This window comes from Choloepus didactylus, chromosome 2, assembly GCF_015220235.1.
Source record: "Choloepus didactylus isolate mChoDid1 chromosome 2, mChoDid1.pri, whole genome shotgun sequence".
Taxonomy (NCBI): Eukaryota; Metazoa; Chordata; class Mammalia; order Pilosa; family Megalonychidae; genus Choloepus; species Choloepus didactylus.
The window spans coordinates 21,004,700-21,026,138 of NC_051308.1; the positions used below are offsets into that span (position 1 = coordinate 21,004,700).

At 39.0% G+C, this 21,439-nt stretch overlaps 1 long non-coding RNA gene across 1 annotated transcript in view; it reads right to left on the minus strand.

The window, feature by feature from the left end:
- The window catches only part of LOC119522950, a 52,079-nt gene extending 33,225 nt beyond the window's left edge, over nucleotides 1-18,854 (minus strand). Inside the window, exon 1 of the long non-coding RNA XR_005214570.1 lies at nucleotides 18,766-18,854. This is a non-coding gene — a long non-coding RNA (uncharacterized LOC119522950). The remainder of the gene's footprint in view (nucleotides 1-18,765) is intronic.
- Nucleotides 18,855-21,439: the final 2,585 nt, after the last annotated feature.

Here is a 21,439-nt window from a genome sequence, read left to right on the forward strand (position 1 = left end):
AGTGTGCGTAAGAGTGCCCACCAGAGTGATCTCTCGGCTCATTTTGGAATCTCTCTGCCACTGAAGCTTATTTCATTTCCTTTCACATCCCCCTTTTGGTCAAGAAGATGTTCTCCATCCCACGATGCCGGGTCTACATTCCTCCCCGGGAGTCATATTCCACGTTGCCAGGGAGATTCACTTCCCTGGGTGTCTGATCCCACGTAGGGGGGAGGGCAGTGATTTCACCTTTCAAGTTGGCTTAGCCAGAGAGAGAGGGCCACATCTGAGCAACAAAGAGGCATTCAGGAGGAGACTCTTAGGCACAAATACAGGGAGGCCTAGCCTCTCCTTTGCAGCAACCGTCTTCCCAAGGGTAAAACTTATGGTAGAGGGCTCAACCCATCAAACCACCAGTCCCCTATGTCTGTGGTCATGTTAGCAACCATGGAGGTGGGGTAGGCGAATACCCCTGCATTCTCCACAGGCTCCTCAAGGGGGCACTACATCTTTTTTTTTTTTTCCTTGTTTGTCTTTTTTCTTTTTTCTTTTTTTTTTTTTTAACTTTCCCTTCTTTTTTCAAATCAACTGTATGAAAAAAAAGTTAAAAAGAAAACAAACATACAATAAAAGAACATTTCAAAGAGACCATAGCAAGGGAGTAAGAAAAAGACAACTAACCTAAGATAACTGCTTAACTTCCAACATGTTCCTACTTTACCCCAAGAAAGTTACATACTATAGCAACATTTCAGTGAACTTGTTCCTACTACATCCATCAGAAATTAACAGACCATAGTCATTTCTGGGCATCCCCAGAACGTTAAATAGCTTATCTGTTCTTCTTGGATTATTGTTCCCCCTTCCTTAATTGCTCTCTACTGCTAGTTCCCCTACATTCTACATTATAAACCATTTGTTTTACATTTTTCAAAGTTCACATTAGTGGTAGCATATAATATTTCTCTTTTTGTGCCTGGCTTATTTCGCTCAGCATTATGTCTTCAAGGTTCATCCATGTTGTCATATGTTTCACCAGATCGTTCCTTCTTACTGCCGCGTAGTATTCCATCGTGTGTATATACCACATTTTATTTGTCCACTCATCTGTTGATGGACATTTGGGTTGTTTCCATCTCTTGGCAATTGTGAATAATGCTGCTATGAACATTGGCGTGCAGATATCTGTTCGTGTCACTGCTTTCCGATCTTCCGGGTATATCCCGAGAAGTGCAATCGCTGGATCGAATGGTAGCTCTATCTCTAGTTTTCTAAGGAACTGCCAGACTGACTTCCAGAGTGGCTGAACCATTATACAGTCCCACCAACAATGAATAAGAGTTCCAATTTCTCCACATCTCCTCCAGCATTTGTAGTTTCCTGTTTGTTTAATGGCAGCCATTCTAACCGGTGTTAGATGGTATCTCATTGTGGTCTTAATTTGCATCTCTCTAATAGCTAGTGAAGCTGAACATTTTTTCATGTGTTTCTTGGCCATTTGTATTTCCTCTTCAGAGAACTGTCTTTTCATATCTTTTGCCCATTTTATAATTGGGCTGTCTGTACTATTGTCATTGAGTTGTAGGATTTCTTTGTATATGCAAGATATCAGTCTTTTGTCAGATACATGGTTTCCAAAAATTTTTTCCCATTGAGTTGGCTGCCTCTTTACCTTTTTGAGAAATTCCTTTGAGGTGCAGAAACTTCTAAGCTTGAGGAGTTCCCATTTATCTATTTTCTCTTTTGTTGCTTGTGCTTTGGATGTAAAGTCTAGGAAGTGGCCTCCTAATACAAGGTCTTGAAGATGTTTTCCTACATTATCTTCTAGGAGTTTAATGGTACTTTCTTTTATATTGAGATCTTTGGTCCATTTTGAGTTAATTTTTGTGTAGGGGGTGAGGTAGGGGTCCTCTTTCATTCTTTTGGATATGGATATCCAACTCTCCCAGCCCCATTTGTTGAAAAGACCATTATGGCTCAGTTCGGTGACTTTGGGGGCCTTATCAAAGATCAGTCGGCCATAGATCTGAGGGTCTATCTCTGAATTCTCAATTCGATTCCATTGATCTATATGTCTATCTTTGTGCCAGTACCATGCTGTTTTGGCAACTGTGGCTTTATAATAAGCTTCAAAGTCAGGGAGTGTAAGTCCTCCCACTTCATTTTTCTTTTTTAGAGTGTCTTTAGCAATTCGAGGCATCTTCCCTTTCCAAATAAATTTGATAACTAGCTTTTCCAAGTCTGCAAAGTAGGTTGTTGGAATTTTGATTGGGATTGCATTGAATCTGTAGATGAGTTTGGGTAGAATTGACATCTTAATGACATTTAGCCTTCCTATCCATGAACATGGAATATTTTTCCATCTTTTAAGGTCCCCTTCTATTTCTTTTAGTAGAGTTATGTAGTTTTCTTTGTATAGGTCTTTTACATCTTTGGTTAAGTTTATTCCTAGGTACTTGATTTTTTTAGTTGCTATTGAAAATGGTATCTTTTTCTTGAGTGTCTCTTCAGTTTGTTCATTTCTAGCATATAGAAACATTACTGACTTATGTGCATTAATCTTGTATCCCGCTATTTTGCTAAATTTGTTTATTAGCTCTAGTAGGTGTATCGTTGATTTCTCAGGGTTTTCTAGATATAAGATCATATCATCTGCAAACAATGACATCTAATGTATTTTAAAAGCACATGGCTTAAAGTGGAATTCTGATTTTCCAAAATACTGAAAAGAAACTTTAAAAATCTCTTACTTATTACTTAATGCTTCAGTTCCCAATCAAACAGTTTTTAAGCAATTTAACAGATTTCTTGCAATTTCATAATATTCCTCTCTCCAAGTTTCCAAGTGAAAGTGACCAAGTTTCAGGTAAAAACCAGGTGAAAACTTTTTATCAGATTTAGAATCTTTAAAACTTTTTCTCATTCTTTCTAGTGTGTTTCACTGTGTTTTACGATCCAAAGTGATTTGTAGTTCCATTGTTTCACTCTTGATTATTTCCTGTTGCAAAAGAGAATCCACAGATAATGATCCTGGCAGAGGCAGGACAAACAGAGAAAGCAAATCCTAATGCAGAATGTGTGTATTCTGGTGAAGGTCAAATCACTGCCCTTTCCAAGAGAAAAATCCAGTGTAACTGACAACCACCAGGTGGCTGGATGGGCACCTCAAGATAGGGTGCCAGATTGGCAGTTCAGTATCAATCCTGGCAGCCAGCAAATTAGGCACTCAGCAGTGGCAGCTTTGGTGATGGAAAGTACACATCATTGAGCCTTCACACAGCTTGAAGCCCTGCCGCCAAGGATGATTTATTCATAAGCACACTGGGTTGGCAAGGGAAAAAGGAGACTAACATCTCGACCTCAGGTTGTCTTGTCTACTTGATTAAAAGCCTCCTTTGCAATGCAACGGGGTATAAATAATCTTGTTTGCCCTGTTAGGGACAAAGTGAGGGAGTGCATCAGAGTGGCATACACGTGGCACAATTACAGTATTTCCATCATTTCAAGCTCGGAATTATTTCCTCTATGTTGGGGTTTCAACCTTGGCACTATAGTTTTTTAGGGCAGGTAGTTCTTGGTTGTGGGAACTATCCTGTTCATTGGAGGTTGTTTAGCAGCCCCTCTGGTCTCAACCTTCAAGAGGCTTCTAGCACCCTCACAGTGACAATCAAAAATGTCCTCAGACATCATCAAATTGTCTGAAAACCACTATACCGCATTATGCCAAGGATTTATTATCTTCTCATATTTTTTAACTTGGGCAACATTAATTCCTGACTTGCAAAAGCCAATCCAGCAGTCCATTTAGCTGGATTCAGAATTGTGATCCTCTTAGTTAAATATCTTCAAAATAGTCCCCAAATTTTGAGATGTAAAGTAGTAAATTCTTGCAGTTTCTTTTTTCCTGTTCCTACTCTGCAGTTCTACAAACCCTTGCCATTGCAAGGCCATGTTGAGATTGAAACTGGTAAACAACTACTACAACTGCTGTTGCTGTTGCCGCTAGTTCTACCACATGCCAAGCACTTTCTTTTAACTTTGCAAATATTAATGTTTAATTCTCTTCTTAACAACCCCATGGAGTTAGTACTGAGATACCAAGAAGTTAAGCAATTTCCCGAAGTCACATAGCAAGTTAGTGGCAATACAGTGGGAAGGTGGGGGGATCATTAGCTTTCCCTAGTAAGAAAGGCAGAGATTCCGCTAACTCCAGCTAACAACGAGAACTGGGGTGTGAGAAGTGTTATATATCTCCTGAAATGAGGCAGGAGAAACAGTGAGGAGGATTTCAGATGCATTTGGTTGGGATAATACAGGCAGAAATGTGTATAATTCTTTCCTGAATTCTTTAACTGCATTATTTTATTTCTGGAGTCCTATATACTGTTTGTTCCAATTCTGACTAATAAAATCATGACTGAAGTCTGAGACTGCAAATCTCTAATTAGCAGTTGTTAATGAAAACTTTTGAAGTAAAAATGATCATTGACCCCAGTACTATTAGAAGACAAAATTCTGAGCAGTGCTGCAATTTAAAGGCGTGTTAAATAGACGAAAACTTGGTGATATTATGAATATAAATCCTAATCCACACTGAAACAAAATACTGGGTATGGGAGAGGTCAGCTTGAAAGCCTATGACTTGAAAGAGATAAAGAGATTAAGGAGGTGGGGGTGAAATCCTGGAAAAGGGTGATATCACTAAGGCCAGCCATGGCAATTGCTATGGCTCTGGATGGGGCCAAGAGAATTGACCCTGTATGTTTTACCTTTACAAAGGGATATTTGTGAAAATATGCATGGATCAATATATTTAAAATAGATTAATATCTAATCCAACCTACTAAAGCATGCTTCAATTCATTGCAGATCCTTTCAGTTTTGCTCTGAAAGTATTTTTCCCTGTCCCACTTTGACATTTGCTGTCCCCTTCTCTCCATTCTTCCCTGACATTTACCTCTTCCATTTCCTCATATGCCACCTTCTGCCTGATATGTGGCCAGCCTCACTACCACAGGACACAGCAATCTCTTTCCTTTGGAGTCCAATGGCACTTACAGTCTATGTCATTCATTTAGCACTCACCATTAGCCACTCTGGATTATGAGTTGTCTTTCATGTGTGTGTATTTGTATCATAGCCTATCCAGACCATAACATCCTTGAAGACAGAATTCCCATCTTATACATATAATGGCTCCCTGTTTATCACAGAAACTATTCACAATTGCCAATACATATTTTTTATTGAATAATTGATAATTGTCTTAAATTTCTATTTGATCTCAGGGGCTATTTTAGATGACAATCCTAGAGTTGGTGCCTCTTGTGGAAAGAGAAAATTATGAACCCCCAATACTTTGACTTAGCGCTTATTAAATTTGAAGCAGAAACCATAGACCCACAAGTCAGTATAGTATTTCTTTGAAAGGCTAAGAAGATCAATGATGCAAGCACCTTTGAAAAGGCAACACTGGGCTTGTCATTAACTCTCAGAGAAAAAGGAGAAGACTGAAAAATATTTACTTACAGGCACCATAACAATGCAAAGAGAAAAGAGCACTAGCTAAGTGGGGTAAAAGTCTGTAAATATTCTCATTCTTAGCATCATGAAGTTGAGTTTCTGGCTAACCTTTTTTCTATGAAGGGCAAAACAACCTCCTGTATTAATCTACTTTTTTAAATGCAAAATTTTTTGCTGTCTCTTATGGAAATTAATCCTAATCCTTGATTTAGGGTTGACTTACCCTAGCTTGATTTACATGTTTGTTATAAGATACGATGTTTACTCTGTGTTTGTTATAGAAAAATACAATTTTTGAATATACATTTGTTGTAGAAATTTAACTTACATAACCTCTAATGTATACACCATCACTAGGATGATTAGTTTGCCATCTGTGACCTTATAACTTTGTTCTATAACTTCACCCATATATATGTAGCATAAATTCACTTTCTAGGCGGAAAGCAGTAAAATGCTTTGTCCTGAAATTTTTTCTTGGGACTTTTTGAGAAAAATATATTTTATGATTTTACCAGAGTTATTTCTAAGTAAAACATAAATTGTGTTCCAGTATCCAAATATTTCTTTTAATGGCTTAAATATAGCATTCCTAGAAAAGGCAGTAGATTGGAACCTAAGATGGTGGCTAGATGAGACAGGGCAAAAAAACACCTCCGTGAAAACTACTAGATAAAAGCCAGAAAGTGACTCAGAATACCAGTTCCAGTGATGCACCAGCTGGACAGGGTCTGCTAAATCCACAGGGACCGTGCACTTGGTGAAACTGGGAGTCTGTATTCTGAAATGAGTGAGTAAGCCTGCTGAATATCCGGCAACCACCCTGTGGTGTGGGGAAACCATGGGTTGGTGTTTGGAGGCGGACTAGTTCTTTTTTAAAAAACCCAAAAGCGACTGCAGATATGGCAGCAAGAACCGCACAGGGAAGTACGGCAGGAACAGGTATGCGAACACCTCAATATCTGGCGTGGAAGATAGTCTTTCGCGCACCTGCTGCTAATTGTCCCGGAGCGAGGAAGGCAGAGGGGATCCAAAAGGGGGAAAAAAACACGCCCCTTGTAGCCATCTTCCTGGTGGGCTGGGAACACTCCTGCCCGGTGCCGGAGCCACAGCCCAGAGCTGCGCCAAAAAACCCAGTGCGACGGGAAGTGTATCCACCAACACGTGTCCATGCCACAATATCGGGCGTGGACAATAGCTTTTCACACACCCACAGCTAATTGTCCCAGAGCTGGGAAGGCAGAGCTGTGCGGAAAGGGGGAAATTAACACGCTTCATACAACCATTCATACAGCAGGCTGGGAATGCACCTACGAGGCCCGGCGTCCCAGAACTTCCCTTGAGGTACGGCACGCACTAGTGATGTAGCACAATCTTCCCTCAGCAGAGGCCCTAGGAGGGCATGGCTTGGAAAAGGGACCCACTGGAAATCCCAGGGAGCATAAGCCAATACCAAGGACTTGTGGATCAGCAGAAGACACTATCTGTGGCAAGATTGAAATGAAGGTTTAGACTCTTGCAACAGCCTTAAATCTTCAGGAACACCTGGGAGGTTTGATTATTAAAGCTGCCTTCCCTCCCTAACCATTCAGACACATGCTCCACATTCAGGGCAGACAGCACAAACACACCCAAATTTGGTGCACCAATTGGACCACACAAGAATCAGACAAAAATCACACACCATAAAGACAAAGTTGGGGAGAACTGACTTGAGGGGAATAGGTGAGTCATGGATGCCACCTGCTGGTTAGTCAAAGTGTATGCCACCAAGCTGTAGATCTGACAAATTAGACATTAGTCTTTGAATAATCCTACATATCCTAAAAGAACCCTCTCAAGCAAAGCAAATGCCAAGAGCCCAAAAACAACAGAAAATTTTAAAGCATATGAAAAAACCAGACAATATGGATCACCCAACCCCAAACACCCAAATCAAAAGATCAGAGGTGATACAGTACTTGGAGCAATTAATCAAAGAACTAAAGGAAAACAACAAGAGCATGGTACAGGATATAAAGGACATGAAGAAGAACCTAGAAGAGCATAAAGAAGAAATTGCAAGAGTAAATAAAAAAAAAGATGATCTTATGGAAATAAAAGAAACTGTTGACAAAATTTAAAAGATTCTACATACTCATAGTACAAGACTAGAGGAAGCTGAACAATGAATCAGTGACCTCGAGGGCCACAGAATGGAAAATGAAAGAACAAAAGAAAGAATGGGGGAAAAAATAAAAAAAATAGAAATGGACCTCAGGAATATGATAGATAAAATAAAACATCCAAATATAAGAATCACTGGTGCCCCAGAAGGGGAAGAGATAGGTAAAGGTCTAGAAAGAGTATTCAAAGAAATTGTTGGGGAAAGCTTCCCAAACCTTCTACACAATATAAATACACAAAGCATAAATGCCCAGCGAACTCCAAATAGAATAAATCCAAATAAACCACTCCAAGACATATTCTGATCAGACTGTCAAATACTGAAGAGAAGAAGCAAGCTCTGAAAGCAGCAAGAGAAAAGCAATTCACCACATACAAAGGAAACAACATAAGACTAACTAGTGACTACTCAGCAGTCACCATGGAGGCGAGAAGGCAGTAGAATTTAAAATTCTGAGAGAGAAATTCTGAGAGAGAAAAATTTCCAACCAAGAATACTTTATTCAGCAAAGCTCTCCTTCAAATTTGAGGGAGAGCTTAAATTTTTCACAAACAAATGCTGATTTTGCTAATAAAAGATGTGCCCTACTTCAGATACTAAAGGAAGCCCTACCAACAGAGAAACAAAGAAAGGACAGAGAGATATGGAGAAAGGTTCAATACTAAAGAGATTCAATATTGGTTCATTAAAGGACAATAAGAGAGAGAGGGAAAAAATATATCTGACAAACATAAACCAAAGGATAGGATGGGTGATTCAAGAAATGCCTTCACAGTAATAACCTTGAATGTAAAAGGATTAAACTCCCCAATTAAAAGATATAGATTGGCAGAATGGATCAAAAAATATGAACCATCAATATGTTGCACGCAAGAGACTCATCTTAGGCACAGGGACACAAAGAAATTGAAAGTGAAAGGATGGAAAAAATATTCCATGCAAGCTACGGCCAAAAGAAAGCAGGAGTGGCAATATTAATCTCAGATAAAATAGACTTAAATGCAAGGCTGTTATGAGAGACAAAGAAGGCCACTACATACTAATAAAAGGCACAATTCAACAAGAAGAAATAACAATCATAAACGTTTATGCACCCAATCATGGTGCCACAAAATACATGAGAGAAACACTGGCAAAACTAAAGGAAGCAATTGATGGTTTCCACAATAATTGTGGGAGACTTCAACACATCACTCTCTCCTATAGAGAGATCAACCAGACAGAAGACCAATAAGGAAATTGAAAACCTAAACAATCTGATCAATGAATTTTATTTAACAGACATATATAGAACATCATATCCCAAATCACCAAGATACACATTCTTCTCTAGCGATTATGGAACTTTCTCCAGAACAGACCATATGCTAGGACATAAAAGAAGCCTCAGTAAATTTAAAAATAATTGAAATTATTCAAAGCACATTCTCTGACCACAAGGGAATACAATTAGAAGTCAATAGAGACTTAGAAAATTCACAAACACCTGGAGGTTAAACAACACATTCCTAAAATAAATGGTTTATAATGTAGAATGTAGGGGAACTAGCGACAGAGAGCAATTAATGAAGGGGGAATGATAACCCAGTAAGAACAGATAGCTGTCATGGGTAAATTGAACGTTCTGGGAATGCCCAGGAATGACTATGGTCTGTTAGTTTCTGATGGGTATGGTAGGAACAAGTTCACAGAAATGTTGCTATATTAGATTATTTTCTTGGGGTAGAGTAGGAACATGTTGGAAGTAAAGCAGTTATTTTAGGTTAGTTGTCTTTTTCTTACTCCCTTGTCATGGTTTGTTTGAAAATTTTTTTATTGTATATCTTTAAAAAAAATTGTTTTTGATATAGTTAATTTAAAAAAAAATTTAATTAAAAAAAAACAATGAAAAGGCAGTAAAGATAGAAAGCAGTCTTTTAGTAACACCAAGAAAATTACAGCTTCTTCTAAAAGATCATCAGAGAGTCAAAGGATCTAAATGGTTATCATACTTGTCAGAACAAATTAATGAAATCCTATCAGCTCAGGATTTTCTCTGAAAAATTACTTTAATAGCTAATGATGTATTTTGTAACAGATTTCTGAGCTGTTAGACATTGTGCGAATTAAATGGCACTGAGTATTTGTATTTCCATGACACCAGCGAATGTACTGCAATTCTACCATGACTGTGTTTTGGTTGACCTGCAATTTAAAGAAAGAGGAAACAATTGATGAATACCTCTATTTCAGTGCTGTAAAAGATAAATTGAGGCAATTTAAAATTTTAGTAAAGTTTATATTGGCAACAAATAATTTGTGAACTGGGCAGCACCAAACCAAAAGTGATAAGGAGCTCTGCTGCTGAGGGAGTGGAAAGGGGAAGTTTGTATAGGACAAACACAGAAGAAAGCAAAGGAATCTTCTGATTGGATGTTGAAGCTGCATTGTCTTATTTGGGCTGTTTTCTGTGGAAACCCCTTTATAAGGTGTCTATTTTTGACTGGCATTATGTTTCTTTCTTTTTTTTTTTTTTTTTCAGTACAGCAGGTCTTTATGGAAAAGGCAGTCTCTCAAGTTTTGAGCCTGCCTTTTGAGTTTCTCAGTCAGGGATTGGTCAAGGCCAGTCACCCTGGTCTAATGGTCTCCTAAATTTTATTTTAATAATACAAAGGTATTAGGGTGATATGTAATAACATACTTTGAATTTTTAATAGCAAGAAGAATCTGTATTAATGAATCTGGATATTGATGCTTACAAATCCTATGTTATATTAAAAGGGGAGATTGGTGGTTTGCTTCCTGGATTTATGCCTGTGACTTATATGAGGGAATTTTTGTATGATGTTAGCTTTCTTGACCTTTTCTAGGACACTTCTCTTTCTTTTGAAAAGTTTTGGGATAAAAATTAACCAAAGTCAAGGAAAACATTTCCCCCTGAAATGTTTGAGTGTAAAACTTTCTTCCCTCTCCTATCCAACACAGACAAACATGAAATTATTTAGGATGATTAACCACTCTAAATGAGTTTACACAATGAAAAATGTATAAAGAATTATTTAGACCTTTCTAAAATTATCAACATATAATGCTAGGCTACAGTTTACTGTGCTAAGCATGTTTAGAAGACTCTAATACTCAAAAAATGGGAAAAACTATGACTTAATTCTGTCCCATTTCTTCACACATTAACTTCCTTAATGCAAATATTCTTAAGAGTAAAAGGGATCACAGAACAGAACAAAGCCAGAATATTAGGACCAATTTTTTAACTCCTATCCGGTTTCCTAGTCCAGTCCACTCTATCTACTGTCCTCGGAAAATCAGTGAGGACCACCACCAGTAAGGCTTTGATACTGTGAGATGAACGTCAAGAAGAGTAACGAGGTCAGAAGAGGTAGTGACCGCAGAGAGCAGACAAAGCTGTCTGAGCAAGCATTGTTGGCACTGACAGGGTTCTTCCTCCTGGTCAATCCTTACCCCAACTCATTGGGAACCTCATACAATAGCCTGGAACTCTTCAAGTTCAGTGCCTTTCCCCATGTTTCACTCAAAAACACATTTATCGATTCCATGTGGTTGCTGCATTTTCACTTTGTGTTACTTCTTCTCCAAGGGTGAGATCCATCAACCCCCTGAAGAGCCCAGTACTTCCTGTGCAGGCTCAGTAGGGTGGGTTTCTGTTCCTGACCATCTCTGCGCCATACCTTCGTGCAGGTTTAGAGTCTCTTCTGGCTTTGCAGAATCCTTTATGGTTGGTTTCCATTCCCTACAATTCCCTGCAACCACTTTCACCTTCTCCTTAAGAAGATGGCAGCTTGTATTTGGAATGATACACATAAATCATGTGCTCTTGTCTGGAAGAAAGACGAGCAAGTATATGTTTTGCAAGTTGTTAAAAAAAAAAAAGTCCTTCTAACTTGGTACCTAATAGGGTACTTAATGGGATTCCTTATTCCTTGTCATCACTAATGTGACTACCAGGGCAAACCAGATTCCAGGGATGTGCATGCCTCTCAGTGTGAGAGGAGCCAATTATGCTGCCCCCTTCCTTCCAGGCTCTCATCAAAGACCAACTATCCAGCATAATCAAGGGATGATTTCTAATTTTATTACCCAGTTTTGTTAACATATTTAAATTAAGGAATTTTAAAACAATTTTAGTTCATTTTAAAAATTTGTGCCATATATATTATATATATATGTAATGCTCAGTGACAAAGATAGCCTACTAGAAAGTGAGTGAAGGATGAGGGAGCAGTGAGAAGTCATCTTTAAGGTATTTTCACCATTGCTGCTCCTGATTCAAGTAGAGCTCCCTGGAGTTCTGACCAATCACTGAATATTTCTTGTGTGTGGTGCATTTATCATAGGGAGAGGAAATGGTATAAATGGCCCCTCATACTCTACCCTAGGCAATGTGAGAACAGGGAATCACTTGGTTAATGGTAGCTATCATTTATATAATATTTTCTGTGTGCTAGGCACTGTTCTTAGTGAGTTACAGGCACTGAAATTTTTAATCCTCCTAGTAACTCTATGAGTTCTCATTCCTTGGAAAAGTTAAGCAATTTGCCCAAGGTCACATACCTAGTAAATATGCAACCTGGGATTTATACTCAGCAAGTCTGGATCCAGAATCTATGCTTTTACTTTTATGCAATGCTACCTCAATCAGTATATCTTATACTATATATTGTCTTTATACTAAAGGGGTAGTGTGAAAGGAGGAGAAGGCACTTGATTCCAAAATTAATTACTTGTAGAATATATTAGCACTGATTTAGAAACAAATGCTTCTAATGTTTGTTTTCTCTTCAGCTTTTAGCAAACAGCATAACTTTTCCTTTGAAATACATAGATGTGCCAGTTTGGATAAATTACGTCCCCCAAGAAAAGGCCATGATCTTTTAATCCAGTCTCGTGGGATATTGGGATTAGGTTGTTTCCATGGAGATGTGACTAGCCAACTGTGAGCAACACTTTTGGTTAGAGTGTGACTTCTGATTGAATGTTTCCATGGAGGCGTGGCCCCACCCATTCAGTGTGAGCCTTGATTAGTTCACTGGAGTCTTATAAAGGGGCTCACAAACAGAAGGACTTCAGAGCAGCTTGCAACTAAGAAAGGACAAAATACCCCAAGAGCAACATTTTGGAGAATGCCATTTTAAAATGCAACCTGGGAGCAAGCAGACGCCAGCCATGTGCCTTCCTAGTTAATAGAGGTTTTTCAGATGCCATTGGCCATCCTCCAGTGAAGGTACCCGATTGTTGATGCCTTATCTTGGATACCTAATAGCCTTAAGACTGTAACTTTGTAACCAAATAAACCCCCTTTATAAAAGTCAATCCATTTCTGGTGTTTTGCGTAATGGCAGCATTAACAAACTAGAGTAATAGATCTTGTCTTATGTATTTCGTGTTCTGGTTGCTTAGGTTGGCTTAAGCAAACAGGCTACAATGATGTCTAATCCCAGAAATAATCTTGAAGTAGGCAATCTCACACTTTCAATGCTCTCTCTCTCTGCATATATATACACTCCTCTCTGAACATCTGTTTTTCTCATATCTTTCATTGCAGACCAGCCTTTTCTATTTCTAGTATATCTGGCAGGACATGGGCATCCCCAGCTCCCAGGTTTCTATTGCCTCCCTTCCAAAAACCACCTAGTCTCTGAGAGTATCTTGGTAATCATTTCAAATTCTCAGTAGAGAGACTTTGATTGGCTCAGCATGGGCCAAGTATTACCTCTTGAACCGGCATCTGGAGATGGGGCAAACTATCTTGTACAAATGTGGCTGTTTCCTCCACAAAACTTAGCAGTTATGAAAGGGCAGCCTTATGAAGTATTTTCAGAAGGTGGGGGGTATCAGTAGAGGAGGATGAATGGACAACCCAGGAGGTATTAACTATACTTAGATTTTACTGAACTTCAAAGTGGGACTGAATTTTAGGACCCCATCTCTTCTTGTACCCATCAATTTAGACTAGGCTTTACAAGTTCATGGAATAAGCAAGAGTTATTTGACAGCAGGATCAGCAGCCATTTTTAACCCTGAGGGCCCCCAGTGGCATTCAGCAATACCTAGAAAAGCAGAGGACAATCAGAGAGAAGAGCAAGCTTTATTAGGTTTCTTTAAATGGAAGATATTGGTCTTGTTCCATTAGATCCTCAGCTTCTAGAACCTTGTCTGAGCCACAGTAAAGATTCAGTAAATATTAACTGTTATTTTAATTTTTGTAGAGAGCACAAAATGAAGAGTATTAAATGTTGCTGAAGTGGGAGTTAGTGACACGAGGTGAAAGACAGCACAGTACAGACATCAGTCTTATCAGGTGCTGGTGCCTCAATCTTCTTAACACTTATCTAAAACAAAGCACATCACAGAGCTAGCTGCTTACAATACTCAGTAAAACAATATTTTCTCAAGGGCCTTTTTGTCAAGATAAGGAAAAATAAAGGCAAGGACAAGAAATTTTTAAAGGTCAAGATTAGATAAACATGTTGTATGTTAACATTAAAACTTGTAGTAGCCTCTTTAACCTCTGGGTGTTTGTTTCAAATAATCTGACATTTCCTTCGATATCCAGCATGTTAATCTTTAATATCTTGCAATCTGTATATATGAAATCCAGAAAACGCTAATCCTATATTGTGATCCTGAAGTATTAGTGTTACAATTACTATCTAAAATTTAAAAATAAGTGTTAGTTTAAAATACTTTGTGTCTTTTTGCACATTAACTCAAACAAATTGCAGATATTGTCCCAGTGATGATCCATTATGTAGAGCTGAACAAGGGCCTCCTTGGAAGTTAATTCTTGGAGCCTAATGCTGTTAATCCTTGCCTGTATCATCTCCATTCCATGGTTAGCACTGATTGTCTTCAGAGAATGTGATGTGATTGGTGGTGGCACCTTCTGTTCCAAGCCACTCAGGGATGATGCTCTCATCATCCATGGAACCAAGATTCTACCACCCTCCACTCCAAGTGAGAGAGAACAGCCCTTCCAAATCAGTGAACTCTGCTGAGAGCAAAAGGAAGGAAGCTGAGAAAGCCACACCAACTAATAAACAAGGAATCAAGGAACATGGGACCTGGATATGGCGGTCATAAATTATATACCTTCAGATCATATGATTACTGAGTTCAAGTATAATGGACAGACCAAGATCTCATAACTAGTTAGAGGATAAGACTGTACTTTAATATACTTCACAGCACAGAACTTCTCAGGGTGCAGATGGCTCCAAATGGCTTTGTAAGCCCAACATTCTGAAATGCCTCTCTGACAGCTGGCATTCTGACAACCATTCACTTAAGAATCACCACAGGCTGCCACAATGGTTCTGGCTTCCCATAGCAAGGGACTTCCAAGCATCTTCTCTCTCCTTGTTCACAGCCTTCCCAGTTAACCTTGTCTAAAGTTTTTTAAAATTCAAAACCAAATGACAGCAAAATAGGTGTATCAGTTTCCTATTGTTGCTGTAACAAATTATTGCAAACTCAGTGGCTTAACAAAACACGAATGTATTAGCTCTTGGTTCTGGGGGCCAGAAGTCCAAAATGGGTCCAGCAGGGCTGCGATCCCTCTGGAGTTTCTAGGGGAGAACCCATTTTTTTGCCTTTTCCAGCTTTTTTTTCAGGCTGCCCACATTCCTTGGCTCATAGCCCCCCACCACTCTGACCTTTGTTTTCGTCATCAGATCGTCTTTTCTCCCTCTGCTTCTGTTGTTACTTAGCTTCTAATCCACCCAGATAATCCAGGAAAATCTCCTCATCTCAAGATCATTATCTTAACCATATCTGCAGTTACTTTTGCCATGGAAGGTAACATATTCCAGAATACAGAGATCAGAATGTGGACATTGTTGGGAGTGGGCATTATTCAGCCGACCCACAGCAGGCTTACTTTCTTGAGAGAAGCACCAGTCCATGGTGCAGGGATGAGGAACCCAGGAAGAGACAGCAGACTCCCTGTGTTGAGAAGATGGAGCCCAGAGTTCAGGAAACAAAGTCATCTAGAATTTGCAGGTCAGGGTACCAGGGAGAAGAGTCTGTTTGCACAGAGAGAACTCAGGAGATCTGCACAGGGTCCTCCTCAAATATTCATTACATATGCAAGAGGAAACTACCCAAGGCCAGGGGAAAAACACCTGGCATTCACACAGGGACTGGGGATAGTGCCTGTTCTTAACTGTGACGATGATTCCAGCAGTGCATATTTTTGTCAAAACTTATCAAATTGTACACTTCAAATACATAGACTTCTTTCCATGTATGTCATTTATATTTCAATAAGCTGCTTACAAAAATAGCAAATGATTTTGCATTTTAGTCACAACATCGACAGCAATTATTGGCTTCTATCTGGTCTTTCCCCTCAATAAACTCCCTCTTAGGCTTTACCCAGAGGAGTCTTGCCCTTGTGAAATGTCTAGATAGGGTAAAAGGGATCAATGAGTTCCGCAGCTTCATGCAAAACAGATAAAACACAAACATAGGGATCAGGGAAGCCAAAAGGTGCCAGCAGGTCAGTTTAGCTAAGTCACATATGTGGTTTCTTGATATCCAGCCTCCCTTCTGAAACATTCTATTGCCTTCCTCTGGCCTACCCTCTTCCACAGACCTTTGAGAAACCCTTAAATTTCATCCCTACCAACTCGATCTTTATTTATGAGTCCCTTCCCACATCTTAGGCCTTGCTGAAATCATCCCCCACACCTGCAATACCTAATCTCCTCTACCCTTCCACATCTTCCCAGTACTTATAAATTCCAAGGCAAAATCCTCTTCAACCAGAGAACTTTCCCTGAGTATCCCACATCTGTCCCTCTTCCCATAATACAATGCATGGAGATCCACTGGAACTTCTGGGAGAATATGAATGCCAAATTTCTTAGATTATGCATTTCATTTAAATGTATTCTATTATTCAACTTCGGAATTCCAGGTGTTATCATCTATGCATTTAATTATTCATGAGACTCCTGGGCTTATATTTATTCAAAACATAGCATAATTATAATGTAAAGTCCTTGGTCTCTTCTAGTAAGTTATCCTAGCCCACCGCCCAGCGTATTCATCTTGAGTAGACTTTATTCTCTCTTTTTCATTTCAGATAAGTTTTATGGGGAAAGGTAGGTATTATCATAATATTAACACTTTTAGAGGCTCAGGATATATTCCTTTTGAGAATACAGCTCTAACTAGAATTAACATACTTTCTCTGAATAGGACTCAACTTCTTGAGGAAAAGGGTAAGTTTACTAAACCGGAATATAACCTAAGATGAGTGACACTATATAATGCAGACAGCTTTACAGCTGACATGGTCTTATACTCACTTAGTGTGAAAGATATTCTTCCAATCCTAGAGACCAGTTTCCTGTTAAAATTCCTGTTAACCAATATGGTGATTTATGGGCAATTTTTATACAAAAATAAGTATTCAAGAGTATGCATTTTGAGATAAATAATTCTGTGCTCTACTAAGTTTATCATTTTGACAAGAGGTTTTATTATTATTATTATATGAGAGGACTTTTAAATCCAACTTCCCAGTTCTCAATTTAAATTGAGACTTGCTTTAAATGGCTCACTTAGTATCACCTCTTTCCTAGGGGAAATTTTTCCCATTTTCCCAAGATATAACCTCAAAGTATATCCCAAGACTCAGTGGTTAAGTGTCCACAGCTCTCTCTTCACCACTCATTTCCCTCCAAAATAAGAATTTCTGACAAAGACATTTTCATTCAATCATTGAATCAATTGCAGGGCAGCCCGTTTATTCCTTCTATTATTGGATAAATTGAAAATCTTTTGAAAGAATAAAAGGAGGTGTGCTTACATCAACACATAGTTCAGTAATGGTTTTACTTTAAATTTTTCTCAAATCAAAATTGAACCCTGATTCAAACAACACAAAGATTATGTAGGCATTTGACAAGGTCTAGGAAGGGACTACAAGCAAATAAAAAGTCTGATTCTCTTTAAAGAATGCAATAAATTTTAAACTTTTGTTTTGGGTTCAGTTAATATAATTACACTGTTATCTAGGAAATAAAAATATATAAAATTTAAAGTCCATGTTGATGCTAAGGGCACATGAGTGATGAAGAAAGGGAAGCACAGAAAAGGTTCTTGAAGCAGCCACTCACGAGTCATGACAACCGGGGTCATAAGGAACACTGGTCTCAAAAGGCTTGAATTCCATCAGGAGACCTTAAGGTTCTTTGACTCCTGCAAGGGTTCTCCAGAGGAGAGTGTGACGGAGGATCAGCAAGGGCAGTGGATAGTGGTGTGACTCACTGTGGACCAGGCAGACAGGAAAGGGCCTGTGCCCCACCTCTGCCACCTGCAGAACCACTTTTGACAACTTGGCTCCTCTCTCTTTGCCTCAGTAGCCTCATCTGAAAAATAGGGAAATTCATTCTTGTCCTTCTTGTACATTGGAAGTACAAGGCACATAATGAGTACAACGGTATAGAGGTAACAGACAAACAAGAAAAGTATTGTTACTGTTCCTGATTATTACTGGTAGTGACATCTTGGCATTTTTAGCACAAACCCTTTCATGAAAATAGTCCAGATTTCACATTTTTCAACTGTGCAGAATATAGCACTTCCTGAAAAGAGAATCATATTCGGAGTTCTCAGAATTGCAAAAGTAGGCTAGACGGGAAAATTGTTCAAAATGGGCATAGGTTAGTATCACTGGAAAAGGAGTGAGTCTGTCTTGATCATAGCTTTATCCTCAGCATTTAACACAGAGTCTAGCACATAACTAAGGTTCAAAATATATTTGTTGTGCTAATAAATGTATAAACACAGATCTGGGTCGAATGATCATTCAACAGGAGGGAAAATGACATTACAAAAGCTGTCTGTGCTTAGGATCCAAGAGCAAGGAGTTTATTTGATAGGTGCTAGAACACTGACAGAGGAATGAAAAAGTGTTACAGAGAAGACAAGGTAGGTAGTAAAGAGCGACTTAAGCTTAGTCCTGTGGGGAATCAGGGCAAAACCGTGCACCGAGCACTGAGGGTGCTGGGGTATTTATTGAATGAAGGCTCCCCCAAGAAATATTAGTTCTCAGGCACTTCAGGACCTACAGTGCATGCAGACAAAGCAGCTTTCCATGGTTCTGGAAAAAGTCCTCAGATGCACAGCTCTACATACTGGCAGTTGGAAGTCATCTGAGCATAGAGAAATGGTAGGGCCTGGGGGATATGGAAGGTAAAAAAAAAAAAAAAAATGTACAAAACAGCGTATATAGTACATTATCTTTTTCTATAAAATAAAGGGGAAATAAGAATATGCTTGTAAAGGTCATTAACTACCTGGATCATAACTCCATCTCCTCCCAGTGCTTGACCTCTAATAGCTCTGTTTCATTCTCAACCCCATAGCCGCCACTTTCTGGTAATCTTTGATTAGTCTTTCCCTGTGCATACACAACCTGTCCCTGTGCCAAGGATTTGCCAGATCCCCCACCTAGATTTCTGCCTGCGTAGGATTTTCAGGAAACTTCTACCTTTGTTCTCTGTGCAGTTTCTGGTGTCCTACCCCTGCAGAATTCAACTATTTGAGCAGCCCCAAACTCAAATCTCTTCCTCATCAGCTCAATGCGAACACCATGTTATGCTTGGGTTCCAGGTCTCTAAACTGCAATCAAAATGTTGGGGAAATTGTAGGGCTCATCTTGTGAGTTTCTCTTTTATCAGAGATTGCAGTGGGCCTGGAAACCACCACCTTATATATGTTGCTTAATTTTAAAGAATTCCCTCCTATATGGAAAAGAAGAGGAAAGTGAAAATTTTTTAAAAGGAAATATCATGTTTTACAATCTTGATGAGGAATTATCCTGTCACATGCTGTTCTTGAAATAAGTCCACTACGATCTTGGGGATATTATAAAAAAGAAAACATTAATTCATCTGAATTTGCAGTAATGTAAGATAGAACTATAATATGACAACCCTGTCAGTCCAAGCCTTTATACACCATTTTCACATAATACTTTTCCATAATACTAAACCTGGACTTTGGAGAGCTCTACGAGTCTTTGGCTACCTACCCAAAGAATACTAAGAAGTCCTCCTCAAGAAGTATGGATACACTGAAGCCAGTATGGCCTCAGCATTCTCAAATGTAAAAACTTCAATTTTTATGTGGACATTACCCCAGAGATTCAAGGCACTGATGGGGTTTAAACTATTAATTGTATTTCAGCAGTGTTAAGAGGTTCTTTTTCTTTTAAGGGTCAATGTTACAAAGGCTTTGAGAAAATCCTAGAAAGATGGATGATCCTTTCATTGCTAGTTTAAGCATTAGTTTGGAAATAGGGAAAAAAGGGCGCTATATGATTATCTGCAGCCTACTCTCATATTTAAAACATTATTTAAAAGAAATTAGTTTTGATATATTTGACAACACAAAGAATCTTTTTTTTGCATGGTGGCTTTTATAAAAATATTAATGCTTGTATTTTTCATATTGTTTTTATATATCCCTGAATATATGACTGTTTACTTCTCAGATATGAAGAAAATCCAGTTTTGACACAGCACATCATTCTATCAACACCACAATATAAAGATGAGGAAAATGCACCAGGAATGCTTCATGCCCGAATTTGGGGCACGGCAGCAGCACAGGGGGATGTTCCTTCAGGAGGGAGGGTGCTCCTTCCACCCATCCTCCACCCTAAAGGTGTGGAGAGTAAAACAACAAGTTTTCAGGGACTCTAAAGCTCAGATTTGTTAAAAATCAGCAATCACCCACAGTTGAGGCAAACCATCATCATGAAAGAGAGTCAACAACCTCAATAAATGAAGAGTCTTAAAAAAAAAAAAGGGTAGAAAGAAACTCTAAAATACATGTAGTTAATACTTTTGAAGGGCAAAGAGACAATGACATATGCAAAAAGTAGACCAGATGTTAAGAAAAATATCCATGTAAAGATCACCAAGGGAAAAAAAAATAGTTTTTAAGGTTAAATAATTCAACATACTGGCTGAATAACCAAAAGTTACAGCTGAAGAGCAAATCAATGAACTGGAATATCAAGCCAAGGACATCTCTGAGAAGGTAACACACAAAGCATGAAAGACAGGAGATACGAAGGACAAATCCTAAGGTTCCAACATCATTCCCAAAATGTTTTATTTACGTGGATGTTATCTCCTTTCTGCTTTTCTTCCTAGCCCAAAATAATGCAGCTCAGCCAGCCTTTTCCCTTCCCATTTCGGGGCACTGAGCAGCCCACTGTAGGAGTCAAGGACACATGGTGGTCGATAGGCTCTGACCACATGACCCTCACACCAGGGGAGATTTGGGCCTGGGTGGAGGGTGGGCCTCTTGTGCCCCATGATCTGTGGCAGTCCCTCCCCCCTGCACCGTCGCTGGTGGTTCCTCTTTCCCTAAGCCAGGCTCCAAACCAAGGTTTGCTCCAGGGGCTCTCCCTGCATGGAGCCTCCAAATTTTCCTAACTAAAATTTTCTAACTAAAATTTAGACCATCCTGTGAACCCACACAGCCCTAGCATTTGGCCCAGACTTTCCAAAAATAGGAGGCAGAAATGCATCTCTCTATTCATTTCTCTGTAGTTTCATTCCTATATAACTGGGAGTTCTTAGAAATTTCACCAGCGACTTCTAGCTCCTGCTCTGTTTTCACTGAACATCCATTTAGGGGCTTTCATTAATCACCACTGTTTACACACACATATCAGCAATTAAATTTTAAAAAGGCAGCAGCACAGGTTTTGAGAAGGACCCAGGTTCC